Source organism: Protopterus annectens, chromosome 1.part1 (genome assembly GCF_019279795.1).
Source record: "Protopterus annectens isolate FY-2018-M chromosome 1.part1, PAN1.0, whole genome shotgun sequence".
NCBI classification, from domain to species: Eukaryota; Metazoa; Chordata; order Ceratodontiformes; family Protopteridae; genus Protopterus; species Protopterus annectens.
This window is the reverse complement of record NC_056726.1, coordinates 556,183,221-556,206,378: the sequence shown is the minus strand read 5'-3', so window position 1 is coordinate 556,206,378 and position 23,158 is coordinate 556,183,221. Positions and strand designations below refer to the sequence as shown.

General features: G+C 38.2%; 2 non-coding genes and 2 pseudogenes across 2 annotated transcripts; all 4 read right to left on the bottom strand.

The window, feature by feature from the left end:
• Nucleotides 1-1,427: 1,427 nt before the first annotated feature.
• LOC122817015 lies at nucleotides 1,428-1,557 on the bottom strand (annotated as a pseudogene).
• Nucleotides 1,558-2,515: 958 nt separating this feature from the next.
• Nucleotides 2,516-2,684, bottom strand: LOC122816945. The gene has a single exon (XR_006367125.1). It is a non-coding gene; the product is annotated as a U1 spliceosomal RNA (small nuclear RNA).
• Nucleotides 2,685-8,344: 5,660 nt separating this feature from the next.
• On the bottom strand, nucleotides 8,345-8,510 carry LOC122816873. The gene has a single exon (XR_006367114.1). It is a non-coding gene; the product is annotated as a U1 spliceosomal RNA (small nuclear RNA).
• A 2,221-nt stretch (nucleotides 8,511-10,731) lies between these two features.
• Nucleotides 10,732-10,859, bottom strand: LOC122817064 (annotated as a pseudogene).
• Nucleotides 10,860-23,158: the final 12,299 nt, after the last annotated feature.

Below are 23,158 nucleotides of genomic sequence, written 5' to 3'. Positions count from 1 at the left end.
CAGGAGCCTTGAACCAGGTTTCAGTCACAGCACAGACATCGATGTTCTCCATACTGAGGAGGGCTTCGAGGGCGTGCATCTTGAGATTTAGACTTCTGGCATTGAGCAGCATTACCCTTAGTTTTTTTCCATTATTGTTTTCTAGGGCGGTGGGTTTAGAATTTGAGCCTTGTCTAAAAAAGGCACTATGGGAGTGGCAAGAGCCTTTGCCAATATCCGGAAACCCAGGGGTGACAGGTGCAAGCCATCCCTTACGAAGCAGCGTGGCTTGTCAAGCATGTCATTCCAGGCAGACAGACATTGGATCCCCTTAGAATGACACCAGAAATTAAGCCAATTATTAAAACTGATCATTTTGTCTCTGTATTGTGGCATCATTCTTGGTGAAGGTAGGATACTGCTCAGGGTCAGGGTCATACCAGCCTGGGCTACATAATCTGAGAGCTCCTTTATGTCTCTTTTCATGTAGTCCAGGGAGGTACGTCTCAGGTCATTCACACCGGCATGGACAATGACTGAGTCATACTTGTACTTGCTGTGGAGTGACCTGAGTGCTTGTGTTATGTGGCGGATTCTAGCGCCCGACAGGCAGCTTACTGTGACCCTCTCCTTGTTCAGTCTGGTGAGTGGGACGTCAGTGTGTCTGACTATGGAGTCACCTATGACAAGTGTGTCTGGCATTGTGTTTGGCCTTAAGGGCTGTGACTGATTTGCACACTGACTTTGTGATCTATGTGCTGCTTGTGTTATGTCATGAGGTGGCAGTTGTTTGGGTGTCTGCTTTGGAGGCCTCTGCTGTTTTGGTAGATTTTTGATCAGTGCCTCCGAGTATGTCTTTGTGTGTTTATGTGTTTGATTTGTAGTTGTGATATTTCTATGTGAGACTGGGTTTATGGTGTGTGTGGTTACCTTCTCCTCCTGTCTGGTTTTGCCAGTCCTGAGTTGAGAGAGCTCAGCCTCCAGTTTGGCTATATAGTTGCATCTCTCGCATGTATTTGTGTTTTGTGGGAGGAGGAGAGGGTTGTCTGTGTACATGAGGCAATTGTAACATTGCCTCAATATTCCCAGATTCACCAGCTGAGCAGGAGAGGACACTAGCAACTGACCCTTTGACATGCTAGAAGAAATGAAAAAGTTTGCTGTGTAACTGAGTCAGAAAGGACCTATAGGGAAGTGGGTACTCAAGGGGGTTTTAAGCTAGTGAAGTACTTTGTATAATATAGAAGTGTTTTACCTGACTAAAAAATGCATTAGGAACAAGTGCTGAGCTTTACAGATAGAGAATAGACTGTTTAGATTACAAGTAGAGCAGTTCTAAGGGAAAAAATGAAAAGCAGAACATTGAAGAGCATAACATTGCTTAGAAATATGGGCTTGTGAACTAGGCATGCTAGAATAAAAAAAAACAGATCTATTTGTATTAGTTAGATTAAAACTATAAATTATGTAGTTGAGTTTCCCATGTTTTGGGAAATTACAGGTACCAACCCAACCAAAGGTCCCCAGCCTGCTGAAACCACCTTCTTGATCATAGTATTCCCCCTCCCATGTAAATATGGCATTGAAAATTGAGAAACAACAGCTCCATTGTTGTAAATCTCATTACCTGGGTGGTGAATTGTTTCTGAAATGGTATATAAGGTTAGTGACAAACCTGAGTTTGAACGGCAAGACAAGTCTGAGCAAAGCTTGGAGTCTGCACTAATATCCCATAACACTTTGAATATTCTGCATTAGGTTGTGACTTGCCTCCTTTCTGTTAAAAGACAGACATTAGTGTTTTCAAAATGTAAAGATATTTTGAGTAACCTGATGAAATTTTAAGTAAGCTACTAAGAAGCTTCAATCTTTTCCTGCATCTATAAAAAATGAGTGAAAAACACACTTTCCTTTTCAAGGAATGCATGAGCAGCTAGGATGCTCTGCTTATCAGCTCTTCCCAGACACATAGACAGCACTTGAACAAAAAGAAGTCTATCTGAGTTGTTGAAAGTGTACCCCCTGGTTGCCATAATAACAATGTGATAACCAAAATTAAATATGTGAGTGATGGAACCGAACTTGCACAACTTGTAACACCTGATGCTTCTTAGTGGGGGTGGAGGGGTGGGGTGCCTGCCAGAAGTATTCTAGTGAGGTGGGTGTGCATTCGCACGTATGATACAGTCATTTTGCACCTTATAAGCAGAAGGATAGGTCTTTTGCATAGGTAAGGTTTGGCCTAGATGAAGAAAAATGTAAAAAAAACATGTCTTTCAAAGAAAACATAATGGCCATAGGAAAGGAAAGGAAAAGAAAGGAAGGAAGGAAAGAAGTAATGAAGGAAGGAAGGAAGGAAAAAGGCATGCATGGCCAATTTCAAGAAAGAAAGGCAGAAAAGAAGTGCATTTGGAAAAACATTAGGTGTTGTAATTAGGAGTAAATGACTGGCTGTTTTTGAGTTAGGAGCATAGGGAATTACACATATAATATAGACTAGAAATAAGGGCTTCTGAGCTAGGCATGTTGGAATAAAAAAAAAAAAAAAAGATCTGTTTATTTGCTTAAAACCATAAATTATACAGTTGAGTTTCCCAGATATGGGGAATTTACATGGCTAAATCCCACAGAAGGGAGCAATGGAAAAGCCTCACCCTGGGGAAGCCACCTTCTCGATTGTGGTATTCTCCATGCCAGATAAGTATACCTTTGATAACTGAGAACCAGAAGCTGTAGTGTTGTAAATCTCACCAGCTAGGAAGTGAGCTGTTTCTGCAATGGTGTTTAAGATTAGTGACAAGCCTGAGTCTGAACTCAGATATCAGCTCTGTAGCCAAGAAAAGTCTGAGCAAAATTTCACCATCTGACTAATATCCCATAATACTTTACCCATTAACATTTTGCATTAGGTTTTAACATGTCTCCTTTCTGTTAAAAGAAAAAGGCTAGTGTTTTCAAAATGTGAAGTTTTGAGTAACCTGATGAAATTCCAAGTAAGCTAGTATAAAAACCTACACTATTTTCCTGTGTCTTTAAAAAAATGGGTGGGGGGCGTGGCCAAGATTCACTCAGAGTAGCAGCACTTCTCTTCAGCTCTGTCTATTCCAATTTTCTCTGACAGGATTTTTAAAATATATCTATCAGAAATCTGGATATTTTTTATAAAATGATACTTTATACATTAAATAGTATCAAAAATCTTTTTGATTATTTTATTTTTTCCTGTCAAAAAACATCAGAGATCTTCTGAACTACTCCAGTCAACAAGATGCGCTTCAACAAATCTTCTCACCAGGATACAACTTTCAAAAAGGAATTACAATCTTTGTTACTTAACATTCAAGAACTAATTAGTAAAATAGATAAAATGGACCTGAAATTGGATAGCTGTACTAAACAAATGAACATTATACATGAAGATTTAAAACAACAGAAAGAACAGATTTCAGGTATGGAAACAGCCCTAAATGATATGGATTCTAGGCTCCAGAAAGGTGAGCATAATATTGAATTCCTTTTAAAGCAAAATGCTCACCTTTTGTCTAAAATAGATGATCTAGAAAACAAGTCATGTCGTAATAATATCAGAATCTTTGGCATACCAGAAAAAATAGAAGGAGATAGTATGGAAAAGTTCTTGTCTACATGGATACCTGAAATACTAGAATTACCTGAGGCTCTTTTATATGGTATTGAAAGAGCACACAGATCTTTGGTTTCATCAAAAAATAAAAAAAGTAATTCAGCAAGATCTGTGATTGTAAAATTCCTCTCCTCACATGATAAGGAAATTGTCTTAAAGACAGCATGGTATTGAAAGAGCACACAGATCTTTGGTTTCATCAAAAAATAAAAAAAGTAATTCAGCAAGATCTGTGATTGTAAAATTCCTTTCCTCACATGATAAGGAAATTGTCTTAAAGACAGCATGGGCAAAACCTCCAATTAAAATATAAGTTAATTTAGTTCATTTTGATAATGACTATTCTCCTGTGGTAATTGCAAGAAGAAAAGTTTTCCTACCTTTGATAAGAGAACTTAAAAAAATCAAATAAAATCTCACCTGTTGTTTCCTGCAAGGCTTAAAATATTTTACCAGGATACATCTAAATTATTTGAAGATCTGAACAGTGCTCTTATTTTTGTTAAATCTAACAAACGTTTGGACAAAATAGAAGAAATGGCTTGAGCCAATGCTAACTTGAAGAGATTAGCCAAAAATGAAACTGGGAAAACCCATGAGCACAAGAAGAAGCTAAGAAAATAAAAAAAAAAACTGCTCTTATATGCTCCAGTTTGTTTGTTCTAAACATACTAATGACTCATAAGGTCGGGGAAATTGATAACCGGAATAACAGGTAAGATTTTACCACTGTTTATTATACTTGTTAATGATAGTCTTTACTGTTTTATTTTGATGCTTATTATGCAAATATTTAGTTGTTTCTTATTTTTGATAGGTATGGGTTACTGTTTAAATTGAGTTATTATTGTAGTCTATTTGTTGCCATTTGTATTGAAGTACAGTTATATCTGGGTCCCCTTTACATTACCGACACGACACTTCACCGACATGCAGAAGACCGAGACAAAACGACCGACAAGCAAGTTGATCGAAAAGGTGATTTGCCGACAGCCGAAAGACTGACAAGGGTAACGTGTGAGCGCGACTCGGTAAGTGTGCGGTAGTGACGGAGTTAGGAGCGGTCTGGTAAGTATGCGATATTGTGGGATTTTGGGTTAGGGTGTGGGAAAGGTGAGTGTGTGGTAGTGTCGGAGTTAGGGTTCGGGTAAGGTAAGTGTGTGATAGTGACGGACTGTAGTTTGGGGAAGGGTTAAGTGAGTTAGGTTTAGAGTGCAGGTAGGGTGAGTGTGCGATAGTGACGGGCTTTATGTTTTAGGGTGGGTTAAGTGAGTTAGGGTTAGGGTGCAGGTAGGTTAAGTGTGCGATAGTGACAGTCTTTAGGTGTAGGGGTGGGTTAAGTGAGTTAGGGGTAGGGTGCGGGTAGGGTAACTGTGCGGTAGTGTCGGACCTTAGGGTTAGGGTTTGGGTTAGGGTTAGTGGATATGTCATTGTGTGTCATGTGTAGTTTACATTGTTTGTGTCGGTGTAATTGTGTTCGGTTTTGTGAGTTGTCGGTGTTGTGTGGTTTCGGTTATTTGGGGTCGGTGTTTTGTGTGTCGGTGAAGTGTCATTTCGGTAATGTAAAGTAGACCCGTTATTTTAATAACATGTCGCAATGATTTGGTGCTTATATTTAGTTTAGTATTGTATTGATAGAGACAGTTTATATTGTCTTCAGACATTTCTATAGATATGATTTTAGTGTATATATAGTTATTTTTGCATATACTTTCTCTTATTGGCATCCAGACCTATTTTTAACATAAATTTTGCTGTTGGTAGTGTCTGGAGCTAATATAAAACATGATATGTAGATAAAGATGATATCCGGACTGAATTCGTGCTGTGGGGTTACTGTTGGTAATGTCCGGAATGTGGTGGGCTCAAAAGTTGCTGTTGGAAATGTACAGAATTGTTTGGTCATATGGGGTTGACATTGCTGCTACTGTTGTTTCCCTCTCCTTTTTGAATGTTTGCTTTTTCTTTTTTTATTTAATTCTGGCTGATATGTATCTTTTGCTGGTGTGTTGTGGTGTTGCTCTGTTTCTCTGTGGTTGAAACTGGGGTGTTTTGTGTTTCACAGTGTTGGCCTCTATTTAGAGAGGAAGTTTGAAGTGGTTTGTGAGCTGCACAGTGGCTTCTGTGATTGCTGTACTTTCAGAAACCATTGTTTCACCACCTGCGAACGACTTCAGTGGCACAAGTTGCTTTAAAGTTAAAATGCCTCCTACTTATTTTTTCCCACTGAAAATTTGAAAGTCTACAGTTATTCACCTTCAGCTCGAGACCTACTTCACGATCAGTCTCTTAATATGGACATTCTCCCATGAGTTACATCTAGATTGTTGCCATGGAAACCATAAATCCCTATATCGGAAATAAAGTGTCAGAGGCTTCAGAACACTCGAACGCTTTAAAGGGAAGAAAAAAGAGAAAAAAGCAATGGAGATTAGACATTGTTGCTATTAACGGGTGATGTGATATATTTACTTATATGCAAACAAATTGTGTTGAATAATTATAACCTGTAATTAATTTATTGGTTACAATCCATCTCATTATCTCCTCCTAATCAGATTATTAAAAAATTTAATTCCTCAATACACAAATTCTTATGGTCTCCAATTAAACCCAGGATAGCTCTATTTAATTATATGAAAAACTGGGAAAAAGGTGGTATAGCAATGCCTAATTTGGAAATCTATTCTGTTTCTTCAGTGGCCAAAACTATTTACCAACTTATAGATAATACTAATATGGCAAACTGAAAAAATACCCTAGAAATCTTAATTAGTAATTCTATACATAACAACAAACTTCAGAAGTTAACTATACTAAGTAACTCCTTTATTTGAGTTCTAAAAGAATATTTCTTATCTTACTCCTCTCAAAAATGTAACTCCAATTATATAATTCTTTTTCTGAAATCCTTTAGAAATTATATTTATAAATTCAATATTTATAAAGAGTGGATATACATTCTTTTTCCTATAGCTTTCACACAAGGTGTCATCTTTTCATCTGATTATAATAAAATGTTTTCTTTTCAACAGAAAAACCTAATATTTTGGTTTCAATTGATGACTAAGAATGATCTGAAAACTATAAACATATTAAAAATCAATATGAATACGATTTTTTTGCTTGGTTAGATTTACAGGAAGTTAAGAAATATGTTCTAAACAAAATGGATTCTATGTCTTTAACAACAAAAAATACAATACCTAAATTATTTAAATTTATGATAATAGGTTTACAACATAATTCTACATCTAAAAATATTTTATCTAATTTATATAAAGCAATCAAATTTGATTTAGATGACCCTTCAGAAAGTTATTGGAACTATTTTACTTTAATTAATAATTATCCCCCTACTGACTCTGACAAAATAAATATCTTACAGTCAGCAACTGTAACCACTTCATCACTTAATTGGAAAATTTTTACATGGAGGTAGTTGCATAGGTCTTTTATTACCCCATTTTCTTTAAGTAAATTTAATAAAAAAGATACCAATTGTTGGAGATGTAACAAAGTTGTTAATGCAGATTGGACACATATAATGCTTGATTGTATAAAATTAAATACATTTTGGACATATGTTAATTCCTTTTTACAAGCTATTTTTACAGATAATTTTTATCTTTCAAAATCACTAGTTATGTTTAACACACCTGTTCCTAATTGTATCAAAGAATCTAATCATCCTCTGATTTTGTCAATTCTATCCATTGCCAGAAAAATCCTTACAAGAAATTGGAAGTCTCATACTTCACCCTCAATAATTGAATTCAAAAATTTACTTTTTGAAGTCTGTAACTTAGAAATTTTGACCAATACTCCAATATCTTCTAGGAATACTAATTCATTTAATATGTGGAAAAAAGTATATGATTTATTGAACAAGTAATGCACATTCTTTTATAATCTTCTTATTTTAATGCACTTGTTTATTAATACTTGGTTCTTGTGGAGAATGTTATTATATATAGTTTGAAATATTTGTTTGAATTTCTCATTTTATGTCACTCATTTTGAAAAATGTACATCTCTCTAGTTTATGTTTATTTGACAATATTTATCTCAACAAAGCTGTTTTAAAAAAAATGGTTGAAAAGCATGCTTTCCTGTTAACGGAATGTTTGAGCAGCTAGGATGCTCTGTTCAGCAGCTCTTTCATACAAACAGATAGCATCTGAACATAAAGGAGACCCTTTAACTTATTAAAAGTGTATCTCCGATTGATACAATAACATTCCAATACCCAAAATGAAAAACGTGACTGATGGAGCAGAACATGCACATCTTGGTTGGTTGATGTCTTTTTTAAGGCTTGTAAATCATGATGCTTCTTAGTGTGGGATAGCCTGCCATAACTAGTCCAGTGAGGTGGGTGTGTATGAACATGTATGATACTGTCATTTTACAATTTACTAGGATAAGGGTAGGTAAGGTCCAGTCACGGTGAAGAAAAATGAAAAAAGGAAAGGTGTACTACTAACACATAAAAACATAACACCTGCAGGAAAGAAAAGGAAATAAAAGGCATGGCCTGTTTTGGCAGAGAGAAACAGAAAAGAAGAGCATTTGGAGAAAAAAGTAAGTGTTGTAAATAAGAGAACATCACTGTCTGTTTCTGAGTTAGGAGAATTGTATTTATAACAATGGTTAGAAGTACAGGCTTGTGAGTTAGACATAGTACAACAAACAAAACAGATCTATTTGTTAACTTAAGTTCAGGGAACTGCACAAATGCAGTCCTCTACTATCATAAATTACCCAGTTGAGTTTACCACATTTCAGGAAATCACAGAAATCAACCCAACCGAAGTGTGCAATAAAAGAGCCTCACCCTGTGGAAACCACCTTTTTGATCATGGTATTCTGCCTCCCAGACAAGAATGCATTTAGTAACAGGACAGGGATTGGTCATTCGGCATAGGTAAGGTTCAGCTTTGGTAAAGAAGAATGTAAAATGGAAATGCCTTTCACTTGAAAATATAGCTGCAGGAGAAGGATGAAGGAAGAAAGGAGGGTATGAAAGAAACTAAGAAAGAAAGACTGTCAATGCAGAATGCAAGAAATAAAGGAAAAGAAACAAAGAAAGTATTGAATGAAGAAAAAAGAAAGAAGGAAGGAATAAGGCATGCACAGCATGTTTCTAGAGAAGATAACAGAAAAGAAGTGCATTTGGAGAAAGACAGTTTTTTAAAAAGAGTAAATGGCTGTCTGTTTCTGAGTTAGGAGTTTGAGAATTGTATGTATAACATTGATTAAAAATACTGGCTTATGAGTTAAGCATGCTAGAACAAAAAAAAAAAACAGATCTGATAGTTAGCTTATATTGAGGTAATTGCGTGACTGCAGTCCCCCACTACCATCAATTGTCATCAATAGTGTGCATTAGAATATCCTCATCCTGGGAAAACCTTATCTTGATTGCAATGTTTCACCTACTAGATATATGACTTTGGTTACAGGGAACCAGCAAGTCCAGTGTTGTAAATGTCATTACCTGGGAGGTGAGTTGTTTTTGCAATGGTGTATGAGGATAGTCATTTACTATTCAAGGAATGCTTGGTAAGCTAGCATGCTTTGCTCAGCAGATCTTCCCAGATGCACAGACAACATCTAAACACAAAGGAGGCCCTTTAAGCTATTAGAAGTGGACCTTTGCTTACTACAATAACATTTTTGATACCACAAATGAAATATGTGACTGACAGAGAAGACCGTGCGCATTTCAGTAAGCAGTGGTCTTTTTGAAGGCTTGTAACACACATTTCTTCTGACTGGGCATGGCCTGCAACAACTATTCTAATGAGGTAGGTGTGAACAAGCATGTATGATGCAGTCATTTTGCACCTTACACAGACATAGCTAGGTTATTTGGCAAATGTTAGGTTGACCCATGATGAAGAAAACTTCTATCACAAGAAAACCTAACAGCTGCAGGAAAGGAAAGGAAAGGAAAGGAAAGGAGAACAAAACATGAGAAGAGCTTGGGGAATTGAATGTAGAAGACTGTTTAGACATAGGGGTTTGTGAGCTAGGCATGATAGAATAAAAGAAGCAGATCTGTTTTTTTGTGAGCCTAAAACCATAAGTCATGCCATTGAGTTTCTGACCTTTAGGGAAAAGACAGGGGTCAAGCCATCCAAAGTGTGCAATGGAAAAGCCAAACCCTTTACTAACAGGAAAGGGACTGGTCATTTGGCATAGGTTACGTTTCAGTTGCAGTTAAGAAAAATGTAAAATTGAATTACTTTTCAGATGAGAACGTAACAGCTCCATGGGAAGGATGAAGGAAGGGTGGAGGGTAAAAATTAAATAAAGACTTTCAATGCTGTGTGCAAGAAATAAAGGAAGAGAAACAATGAAAGGAAGTATGGAATGATGAAAAAAGAAGGAAGGCAGGAAAAAGACATGCACGGCTTGTTTCAAGAGAGAAAAACAGAAAAGAAGTGCATTTGAAGAAAAAAAAAACAGTAAATGATTGGTTGTTTCTGAGATAGAAGAAGTGTATGTATAAGACTGGTTAGAAACAAGGAATTATGAGCTAAGCATGCTAGAATGAAAGAAAGAGATCAGCTAGTTAGTTTAAATTCAGGAAACTGTGCAACCACAATTCCCCACTACTAAAATGTTTGAGGAAAGCCAGCAAAAAAGAACCTCAGCCTTGAAAAATAATGTTGTTGTGTGACTTTGGTTATGGAGAACCAGCAGGTCCAGTGTTGTAAATGGTATTTCCCTGGTTCATGAGCTGGTTTACAATGGTGTATGAGGATAGTGACAGACCTGGCTTTGAATGCAAATATGGGCTCTGTATTTTTACTAGATCAAGAAGAAAAGTCTGAGGAAAGTTTGGGATCTGCAGTAATATCCCATAATGATTTGCTCATGAAAATTTTGCATTAGGTTTTGACTTGTCTCCTTTCTGTTAGAGAGCTTTTGAGTAACCTGATGTGATTCTAAGTAAGTTAATAAGAAGCTACAATGTTTTCCTAGAGGAGGCGGAGGAGGGGGAAATATGCAGTTGAGTTTCTCACATTTGCGGAAATCACAGGGGTCGACTCAAAGAAAGTGTCCACCCTCAGGAGGTTGGCGTGCATGTTGTGGAGGAGGAGGAAATATGCCTTTTAGTTTCCCACATTTGGGAAAACCACAGGGGTCAACCCAGCTGAAGCATGCAATGCAAGAGCCTTGGGAAACCATCTTCTTGATTATGGTACTCTCCCTGCCAGTTAAGCATGACTTTAGTTACTGTGCAATAGCAGGTGAGGTGAGAAGGCATGGCCTGTTTCAAGATAAAAAGACAGAAAAGACATGCATTTGGAGAAAGGGGCAAGCATTGTAAATAAGAGGAAACAATTTACTGTTGCTGAACTAGGAGCTTTGAGAATTTATGTGTAATATTTGCTAGAAATACAGGCTTATAAGCTAAAAATGCTAAATGAAAAAAAATCTGATTTTAGCATAAGCTCAGATAACTGCTCAAACACAGCCCCCACTATCAAAAGTTATGCAGTCAAGTTTCCCACACTTGGAAAAAAGATCAACAGTATGAAGTACGCAATGAAAAAGACGTATGCCTTTAATTAAAAAAAAACACCATCTGGTTGAAAGCATTCCCTTAATTTGAAACCACTGAATCTGATTACCAAGAACCAGCAGGTCTTGTGCTGCAGATGTCATTACTTGGGTGGTGAGTTGCTTTTGCAATGGCATATGAGGTTAGAGACAAAACAGGATTTGAACCCAAAGATTGGCTCTGCATCTTTATGCAGAAGAAACACCTGAAGAAATTTTGTCATCTGAAGTAATATACCATCATGCTTTGCCTATGAATATTTTACACTCAGTTTCGACTTGTCTTTTTCTGTTAGGAGAGAGAGACATCCTTTTACAAAATGTGGAGGGCTTTTGAATAACCTATGGTAATTCTAAGTAATCAAGTAAGAAGCTACAGACTTTTCCTGCATCTTTTAAAAAAATGGGTGAAAAACATGAGTTCTTGTTGATGGATTGCTTGAGCAGCTAGGATGGTCTGCTCAGCAGCCCCTCCCAGGCATAAAGACAGCACTTGAAAAGAAAAGAAGACCCTCCAAGTGGTTGAAAGTGCACTCCTGTTTGCCATAATGACATTCTGATATCCCAAATGAAATATGTGACTAACAGAGCTTGCACATCTTGGTAGGCTGATGTATTATCTGAGGCTTGTAAGAGCTGATGCTTCTTACTCGGTGGGTGGCCTGCCAGCACTGTTCTAGTGAGGAGGCTGTGCACAGTCATTTTGCACCTTACTTGGAGAGGGATAGAACATTTCGCATAGGCAAGGTTCGGCTGCAGTCAAGAAAAATGTAAAAATGAAATGCCTTTCACACAAAAACTTAATAAAAACAATCGCTATCAACCATCAAAAAAGTATATATTCGCTGTGAGGTATCAATAAAGGCTGTCCTCCACTTCCCTGTAAAATTCAATTCCAATAAGCGATAGCCAGCGATAGTAAGTAACACAACCTTATTCCAATAAAAACACACCAATAGCATACAGATTTAGCACGCTTTCATCTCATCAACCAGAGACTTCATCAGAATCATCTGTCTCTCTCAGTTCACCCATTTAATAGCAATACAGTACATCCTATTGGCTCACAACATTCATATATAATTGTATAATTAAATAATTAAATCAATAAAACATCAGCTCAAGTTCAAACCAGGCACAATACTGACTTACAAGTTCACTCGCTGGATCTCTGGTAAACTGTGCTAGTGTGTAAAAGAAACAGCCAAAGCTATAAATCCAAAGCGAAGTTCCACATTAAATAGGATGTTTAAAGTCTATGCAGACCAAAAAACAGTTTATAGATGTAAAATGCTGACAGTCTCTTCAAGCAAACTGGAAACAGACTTGGAAGTTAGAAACTTTCAATAATTCCAAAATCTTTATTCAAGTATAAAAGGGGTAAGCGCTTTCACCAAGCGGCTTTTTCAAACCATCAAAACCATTGCATTGAACTGACACACCTTATATACAAAGCTCTTAATTAGTGGGTGTTCCTTACAGAGTCAGACATTTAAAGGTGTATGCCACATAAAATCAAAACAACATTAACTAGGAATACAAATGAATATTTGCACATAAGTATATAAAAAAGTTATATATAATTAAAAACTATTTATATATATATATATATATATATATATATATATATATATATATATATATATATATATATATATATATATATAAAGGACTTACACAACATGGCAACATACAACTGAGCAATAATTAAATAAGATAAAATAAATATAAAATAAAATAAAAAATAAAAAACTAAAGTGAAAATGCATGCTTGTCTCTGAGTTAGAAGAATTGTATGCATAAGACTGGTTAGCAAAAAGAAGTTATGTACTCACCGTAATGTAAAATGAATAAATCCAAAAGCCACTGGACCCGGAGCCAAAGTAGAAGTATAATGTTTATTTTTGTTACACCACGTACACCAAACACGTAAACCAAGCGCTTTCACCCGGCCACTGCCAGGCTTTTTCAAGGAATGAATACTTATAAAAGCCATCCCTTCATCATTAAATAACAATTTTCTAAGTCAGCTGACCAATAGATTAATTATCATCAATTAACTTAAAATACACTTTCTCACCGTAATGTTCCATCTGTGTTGTACATTTTCATTCAGCCTCACGTATGGGACTCAAATCCAAATTTGGATCCAACTCAGCCAAAAACTCTCAAGCTCTTCTCTACCCATAATGCTCTGGTCCTCTCTCACATCAGGTAATACGTATAGCTTGAGAGAAAGAGAAAATGTATAAACAATGTATAAACAAAGAACTATGCAAGGGATGCTGACTGTGTCCTCACAATTATGTTCTGTTCAAGATAATGTCAGCCAACAAAAAAAGGCAATAGGTTGGAGGGTGGGAAGGTCAGGCTAAATTAAAATGGACAACATAGATGGAACATTATGGTGAGTATGCAACTTTATCTGATGTTGTCAATTTTCATTCATCATCATGTATGGGACAGAGTCCTCAGCTGCCTGAAACCTGGGTGGATGTTCCTGAGAACATCTAAGCCAAATGTCATTCTTCCCCTTGAAACCAGATCTAATTTGTAGTGGTCAATAAAGGTATGTGGAATTGACCAAGTAGCAGCTGCACAAATATCATCATGAAAGCTCTGAATTGAAAAACTGTGGAAGTTGCCATAGATCTGGTGGAATGAGCCCTTACATGTTTGTGGAGGGGTACATTCAATCTTGCATACATCAAGGAAATAAATTCCATTATCCATTTGGCTATAGTTACTTTATTAACAGGTAGTCCCAACCTATGGTGCACAAAGGAAACTAAAGTTGGTCTGATTTCATGAAGTCCTTCATACGATGCAAATAGTAACACAACTGTCTATGAACATCCAATGAATGCAGCAAAAATTCTCCTTGATTACTGAAATTTGGAAAGACTACTGGAAGATGAATGGCCTGATTAATATTGGATTCTGACACTACCTTTGGTAGAAATGAAGCATTGGTTCATAAGAAAACCCTATCTTTGTGAAATACCAAGTAAGTAGGTTGTGAGGATAAAGAATGAACCTCTGATTTTCTCCTGGCTGATGTTATGGCAACCAGAAAAGGTATCCCCCAAGACAGAAATTTCAAATTACATTTGGCTGCCGGCTCAAAGGGGGATTGTGTTATGCCCTGTAGTACTAGAGTTAAGTTCCATGGGGGAACAGGGTCTTTCAGAAGAGTACCTTTCAGAAATACTTTACAAATTTTGCAGCAGCCAAGGAAGAATTGTGTAATACCTCATGGAAATTTGAAATTGCTGCAAGCTGAGGTCTAATAGTAGATGCTCTTGCTCCTTCATTAACAATTCTGCTAGAAATTCAAGGAATGCATATGTAGGAGTTGTAAAGGGTTCTATGTCATTTTGCTCCACCCAATAAAAAGATCTTTTCCACTTGCTTTTGTACAATTTCCTAGTAGAAGGCTTATGGGAAGATTAATAGAATAGACAAACTGGGGAAAAAAGCATAGGTTGTCTGGCTAACAATGGAAGTGAAGAAACTATGAGGTCAGTTTGAGGTTGGGGAAGGTTTGGGTGATCCAGAATCCAAGGTGGAGATAGTAGGTAATGCCGAAGAAAGGGGAACCACAGTTGTCGAGGCCAGTAAGTTGCAATGAGGATTACTCTGCTCTTCAATCTGCCTGCCTTCTGTAAGAACCTGGATATCGACAGAGTTGGAGGATAGTTGTATAACAGGCCGGGGGGGGGGCAATCGTGGAGCAGAGTATCCTTCAGTGACTCCCCCACTGGGAAAAGAAGCTGCTGCATTTGTTGTTTTGGGGGAATGCAAAAAATTGCTGTAAGGGTGGCCCCACTGATGAAAAATCATTTTCACCACTTTCTGGTTGAGGGACCACTCATTAGGTAATAGGATGAATCTGCTGAGTTTGTCTGCTATCAGACTGGACTTCCCCAGAATGTGTGTTGCCACCAGAAAGTGATCAGAGGCTATCGCCCACTGCCATACTCTGACAGCTTCTGAATACCAAACTACTGACATAGTGTCTGTTTACATTGCAACTGGCCAAAGAGGGAGAAAATCCTGGAATGCTTGCAACACCAAAAGCACTGCTGTCATCTCCAGAACATTAATATGCAGGTTGGCATCTGTGAGAGACCAAATACCTTGGACTGTATACTGCAGATAATGCCCCCCACACAGTCTGAGAAGCATTCATGGTCACTATTTTCTTGGGGTGGGGAGGTATGAATGGGCGACCTTGTTGGATCTGACTTGACTGTGTCCACCATGACAGGTAATTTTTGCACATCTGAGTCACCCTTATCTTTATAGACATAAGGTGTTTGAAAATGGACCATTGGGGTTTGTAGCATCAATTGTAACACTCTCATGTGATACCTTGAGAGAAACTAAAGTAATGGCTGCACCACTGAGCCTAGATCCTGGAGGAATTTTTTCCAATATACTCGTACTGCAAAAGATTCTCCTGACCTGGCTTCTGATGCTCTGCAGTCATAGTAATGGTATGGATACAAGCATGGATTGAGCATCAAAGATTGCACCTATGAATTCCATATTCTGGGTGGGTTGCAATTGTGATTTGTTGTGATTTATTGTGATCCTTAGAGTTAAGTACATGGTCTTCCGATTGTACCAACTGATGCCTGGTTAGGGATGTGATGAGCCAGTCATCCAAATATGGGAACACCCAGATTCCCTGCAGCCCTAGATGGGCTGATACCACTGCCGTGCATTTGAAAAACACCCTGGGTGTTTGGTGAGGCCAAAGGGCAGTACTGTGAACTGGTAGTGACTGGCTACCACTCAGAAGAATAAGTGCCTTCTGGACCACCTGTTCATCTTTATGTGCTGGTATGCATTTTGGAGGTCTATCAAGCACATCCAGTCATCCTTCCCTAAAAAGGGTAGAATGGACTGTACCATGACCATCTGGACATTGATGTGTGTAACCAACTTGTTTAACATGCTGAGATCCACGACTGGTGTCCACTTCCCTGTCTTTTTTGCAACCAAAAAGAACCTTGAGTAAGTTCTGGATCTTATCTGGTCTGGTGGGACTTCTTGGATTACTCTTTTTGTGAGCAACTGTTGAATTTGCTGAGTAGCTGGCTCCCTTTGATTGGGTGGAACACCAGGGAGCTTCATTATTGATGGGCATGGAAGGAAAAAGGGTAAGCTATAACCTTTGTTAATAATTCTCTGCACCTAAGTATTGTTTGTTATACTTAGCCAGCCTGTTTGGTGCAGAGAAAAACAACCCTGACTGCCTCCACAGGAAGACAATCAGGACTCATTTCAGGAGCACTGACAGAATCTATCAAAAAGGTATCTCTGGACCCTACATTTAGCAGGTTTCCTCTGCCATGAGAGCATCTTATGTTGTTAGCATTTCCACCTCCACCTCTGGGAGATTCAGTCCCACATGTGTCAGGAAAATGACCTTCAAATTTTTTGAACCACATCTTGTGCCCCCGTTGATTCCTAGAAAATGTTTTCTTGGGGGGGGGGGGTCAAAAACTGTACTCTAATGGCAAACAAGGTTTTCCTGTCTTTTTCACATCTGGAGAGCGTTTCCTTTACCTTGGGTCCGAAAAGTGAAGATCATTCAAACAAGGCATTAATGAAGGAAGAGTTAAAAGCCTCCATTAAATCACTGAGGCACATCCAAGCATGTGTCCTCATGGATAAGCCTGAAACGCCTCCTGTGATACACTCTCCATATCGTTGGCGATAAGCCTCATTGACGAATTCACAGCCAATTAATTGTAAGGTAGTCAACTGAGGAGCCACAGAACTCTGGCCTCCTTCATAGTGATCCTTTCTAATGAACTGGAAAGCTCTTTTAATAAGTCCCATTGCAGTCTCATGAAGTGAGCTAGATAATTCAGCGAACATATAGCAAATGTTGCTGAAGCACACAACCACTTCCCAAGTTTGTCCATCACCCTAGGCTCTTTGTTAGGGAGATGAACAGATGAACTCTCTTCAGCGAGTTTCTTCTTAGTGGCTGCTGCCACAACTATGGCATCAACCAGTATGCCCTTACTCTAATATGGCCTTTCTAGTGGATGTGCCATAATTTTATCTGTTCTCTTAAGGATGGGTTCAGTCATGTCAGGTTGCTTCCACACCTTTCAACAAATTAAATCCACAAACTTGATGGGAGGTGGGGCTACCCAGAAGGTAGACATGCCAGTCCTGAAAGCTTCCAGGTATAATGATTCCTCAGGAGATGGGTTGTGGGCAGACCAACCACCCTTTTGTTTCAGGATTTTGAGGATCTCTGTAAATAAGACAGCTTTGGCTGGTGATTTGGGAGATCTTTCTCCTTCATCAAAATCGGTATTGCTAGTGAGGGACTTTTTGGGTGAGTCCAGGTGTTTCCTCTTATGCCGTCTCTTCCTAGGAACTTTCTCAGTGGGGTGGTCTTGGGGAAGTATCAGAAGAGCTAGGGGCCCCAAATTTGGGTCTAGAAGCTCTTGGACAGCTGGCCCCTAGGCATAGAATGGTGAGGATCACATAACAACATTAGTTTAGTGGTCCATGGTGGTCCCAAGGGGGGAAGCCACCTGATCTGTGAAGACAGAGAAGACTGTCTTCACCACCTCAAAGGTTGACTTCCCTGGGGAACAGGATACCAGTGGAGCAGAGAGCAAAAGTTCCTGGTTCACTGGCTCCCCCGTCTCCACAGGTTGTCTGCCTGAGGAGGTAGCCGGAACTGAGCTATCAAGCACTGAAGCTCTGAGAGGAAGAGAAAGCTCCAAGAATCTTAGAGTTAATCTAACCCCTTTAAATCTGGCATGAAGGCTTTGGCTCCAGGAGCCATCAAATCTGAACACTTCAGAGCCAACGAGCTCAGGGTCATTGTCAGATTCGAAGACAGCAATCTTCTTGGATCTGACACAGATGGGCCCAGAGCATTTGGATATGAGAACTCTGAAACCTCAAGTTGAGTCAGCGAAGGAGTACACAATGTAGGGAGTCCCTGATCTTATGTAGTCAGAACCATAAGGGCACCCTTCTGAAGTTGCTCCGTGACAAGTTCACTCACCATCCTAGCCACATCTGCCTCAGTAAGGTCCTAGCAGAGCAAGAGGACACATGAAGCAGGCCTAGAATATTCTAAAAAATGTTTAAAGAAAACTTCTATCAAATGAAAAGCTGCAGAAAAGGGAAGGAAAGGAAAGGAAAGGAAGAGTTCTAAGAGAAGAAGACAGAAAAGAAAAGCTCGGGGAATTGAATGTAGAAGATTGATTAGACATAAGGGTTTGTGAGCTTGGCATGATAGAATGAAAGACGCAGATCTGTTTGTCAGCCTAAAACCATAAACTATGCTGTTGAGTTTCTGACCTTTGGGCAAATGACAGGGGTCAAGCCACCGAAGTGTGCAATGGAAGAGCCAAACCCTTTGCTAACAGGAAAGGGACTGGTGATTTTGCATAGGCAAGGTTCAGCTGCAATTAAGAAAAATGTAAAAGGGAAATACCTTTCAGGCAAGAGCATAATATTTCCATGGGAGGAATGAAGGAAGGATGGAGAGTAGGAAGGAAAGAAAGAAAGAATGTTGATGATGTGTGCAATTAAGTAAGGAAGAGAAACAATGAAAGGAAGCATGGAATATAAAAAAGAAGGAAAGCAGGAAAAAGGCATACATGGAAAGAAAGAAAACCAAAAAAAAGTGCATTTAGAGAAAAAGTTAAGCATTATAAATAAAAGAAAATTATTTACTATTTCTGAGCTAGAAACTTAAGGAATTTTATGCATAACAGTAGCTAGAAACATGGACTTAAAGCTAAAGATATTAAAAGAAATGAAAAACATCTGATGTTAACTGCTCTAACACAGTCCCCACTATAAAAAGTTAAAGAGTTGAGTATTCCACATTTGGGGAAATTACAAAAACAATCCAAAGAAAAGTAGAATAGCAAAATACAATCACAACCATAGCATTCTTACTGCCTGAAACCATTGACTTTGATTATGGAGAACCAACAGGTCTAGTGTTGTAAATGTCATTATCTGGGTGGTGTGATGTTTTTGCAATAGTGTGTGAGGTTTGTGACAAAACAGGGTTTGAACCCAAAGATTGGCTCTGCATCTTTATTGGAGCACAAGAAAAGTCTGAGGAAATTTCAGCTGCTGAAGAAATATCCCCTCATGCTTTGCCTGTGAACATTTTCAAATAGGTTTTGACGAATCTGCTTTCTGTTAGAAGAGAGAGAGATAGGACCTCTTTCAAAATGCAAAGGGCTTTTGAGTAACCTGAGGTAATTCTAAGTAAGCTCGTAAGGAGCTACATTCTTTTTTTCTGTGTTTTTCAAAATATGGGTGAAAAACATACTTTCTGGTTGATGGATTGCTAGCTCAGCAGCTCCTCCCAGACATATACACAGCACTTGAAAATAAAGGAGACCCTCTAAGTGGTTGAAAGTGCACCCCTGTTTGCCATAATGACATTCTGATACCCAAAATGAAATACGTGACTAACAGAGCCGAGCTTGCACATCTTGGTAGGCTGAAGTAATATCTGAGTCTTGTAATAGCTGATGCTTTTTACCGGGGAGGGGGCCTGCCAGACCTATTTTAATGAGGAAGCTGTGCATGCAGCTGAATGATACAGTAATTTTGCACTTTGCTAAGAGAGGGATAGAATATTTTGCATAGTCAAGGTTCAGCTGCAGTCAAGAAAAATGTAAAAAGGAAATACCTTTCACATGAAAACATAATAAATTCATGGGAGGGATGAAGGAAGGTGGGAAGGAAGGAAAAAAAAAGCAATAAGGAAAGAAAGAAGAAAAAATACTGATGATGTCACCTGCAAGAAAGAAAGCAAATGAAAGAAAGGAAGTATGGAATGAAGAAAAAAGAAGGAAGGAAGGAAGCAAAAAGGCATGCATGTCCTGTTTCGAGAGAGAAAGACAGAAAAGTGCATTTGGAGAAAAAAGGTAAGTATTGTAAATAACAGTAAATAACTGGTTGTTTCTGAGTTAGAAGAATTATATGTATAAGACTGGTTAGAAAAAAAAGTTATATACTCACCATAACATTCCATCTGTGTTGTCCATACAGCATCACATATGGGACTCGAATCGACTTTGGATCAAACTCGGCCATTAGTAGAGCTCTTGGAAGATTAGAAACTCTCAAGCTCTTCGCTACCCATAATACTCTGGTCCCCACTCACCTCAGATAATACATATAGCTTGGGAGAAGGAGAAAAAGAATAAACTAAGAACTTTGCAGAATACCATCACTGGAGTTCAAATGACAGCAAGCAGAGGATGCTGACTGTGTCCTCACAATTATGTTCGTGTCAAAGAAAATTTCAGCCAAGAAAAAAAAGGCTAGGGGTTGGAGGATGGTAAGGTCAGGCTAAATAAAAATAGTCAACACAGATGGAATGTTATAGTGAGTACATAACTTCTTTATCTGGTGTTATCAATTTTCATTCATCCTCATGTATGGTACAGAGTCCCCAGCTTCCTGAGCCCTGGGTGGACCCTAAGGAAGGATGTTCCTGAGAACATCTGAGCCAAATGCCGTTCTTCCCCTTAAGACCAGTTCTAATTTGTAGTGGTCGATAACGGTATGTGGATTTGATCAAGTAACAGCCATGGAAGCTCTGGACTGAAAACCTGTGGAATTTGCCACAGATCTGGTGGAATGAGCTCTTACAGATTTGTGGAGGGGTACATTAAAATTTTCATACACCAAATTATCAATTTGGTTATAGTTACTTTCTTAACAGGTTGTCCCAACCTATGATGCGCAAAGAAAACAAAAAGTTGGTCTGATTTCCTGAAGTTCTTTGTACAATGCAAATAGTAAGCAATTGTCTATGAATGTCCAGTGAATCCAGCAAGAATTCCCCTTGGTTACTGAAATTTGGAAAGAATACTGGAAGATGAATGGCCGATTAATACTGTATTCTGACTCCACCTTTGGTAGAAAGGAAGAAGGAAAGAAAGACTGTCAATATCACATGCAAGAGATAAAGCAAGTGAAAGAAAGGAAGTATGGAATGAAGAAAAAAGAAGGCAGTAAGGAAGAAAAAAGACATGTACGGCCTGTTTTGAGAGACAAAAATAGAAAAGAAGTATTGTAAATAGCAGTAAATGATTGGTTATTTCTGAGTTATAAGAACTGTATGTATAAGACTGCTTGGAAATATGTGATTGTTAGCTAAGCATGCTATCATGAAGGAAACCAATCTGCTATTATCGGTTCAGAGGGAGATCTCGCTCCATGAGCAGGGGGAGACAGAAAAGGAAGGTAACAGATATGGAACAAGCAGGACCAACCCTAAAAAAGATGTGGGGAAAGAAAGGGAATCCTTAGTTCTTAACCTTTCTAGGAGAGAGTTAACTGGGTATGAGGAACAAGTCCTTAACAAAGGTCTATCTTTTATACCCTGTAAAACAAGTGATATTACTGACTCCATTATTGACATGAAGCTGTTTGCCAGGAATGTACAGTTGAGATTAGATTTTGGCCTATATGACAAGGACAGAGCAACGGACATTTTTAAACCAGTAAGCACTTACACTCCCGTGTTACACCCTGTAATAGAAACATTCACAAAACTTGTAGAGAGTGATTTATATTCTTATTACTCCAATCGAGATAATAGAACTAAGAGACATAAGAAAACAAACTTGACACACTTAGAAAGGGAAGCCCTCCAAGCTTTAAAAACGGACATGAACATTATCATCACACCTGCTGATAAAGGTGGTCCTATTGTAGTTATGGACTCCCAACATTATATAAACAATATGAACATTTTATTGAGAACTGACGGATCTTACACAAAGGTTGACATCAATGAAGTGATGATGAAAATATTTAGAGTGTATGACACAATAGATGACCTACTTAGAAGTAGGTTGATTAGGAAAGATTTTTATAAGTTCCTAAAGGTGAATCATCCGTTTATACCCATACTAAAAGGGCTACCCAAAGTGCATAAGGGTCTGGAAAACCCGCCCATGAGACCCATTGTATCAGGTCGGGGTTGGTTAACCGAACCGTTCTCACTCTTTGTAGAACATCATTTAAGGACTGTAGTTAATGAAAACCCATATGTATTGAGAGATAGCAAGCATTTCTTGATAGATCTATATGATTTTATGTCAAGTTTAAGTGATGGAGTAGATTATCTTATGGTGACATTTGATGTGAAAAGTTTGTTCACAGTCATTCCCAATAAGATAGGTGTGGAGTGTGTACAGAATTACCTTAAAAAGCACACAGAGATGGACATGCAGTTCATTGAGTTATTGGCTTTATTTTTGGAGATCATTCTGGAGAACAATATATTCTTTTTTAATGAAGAAATGTACTTACAAAATGATGGCGTAGCTATGGGCACATCTTGTGCCAATAGCTACGCCAACATTGTTATGGCTGAATGGGAGAAAGAGACACTATTCCCTTCCAAGAATTACAAACAATATGTACTTTTTTATAAAAGATTTGTGGATGACCTCTTTATGATTTGGGCAGGTAGTGAGTCTTCTCTATTGGCGTTTGAGAAAGAGATTAATGGGTACACTGACTATCTGAAATTTACCATGAATTATTCCCAAGATTTCATCCCTTATCTAGATGTTAATGTCATGAGGCTACCTAATGGAATAGTCAATACATCTGTCCACAGGAAAGAATGTTTCAGAAACACTTTATTACACAGAAGTAGTATGCACCCTAAGCACATCTTTGAGAACGTTGTTAAGGGACAAATTATGAGGGCCTCTAGACTTAATCCCACAGAGGCTGGATATAAAGATGAATTGGAGGGACTCAGATACAGGTTATTAGAGAGAGACTATAATGCTACACAAATTGATGAAACTGAAATGGAAGTATTGTCTATGAGAAATAATAGAGCCAAACCTTATTTCTCAAACACCATAGAAAATATGAGTGAAAATGAACATATAGACATTAAGCATGGGTTTGATT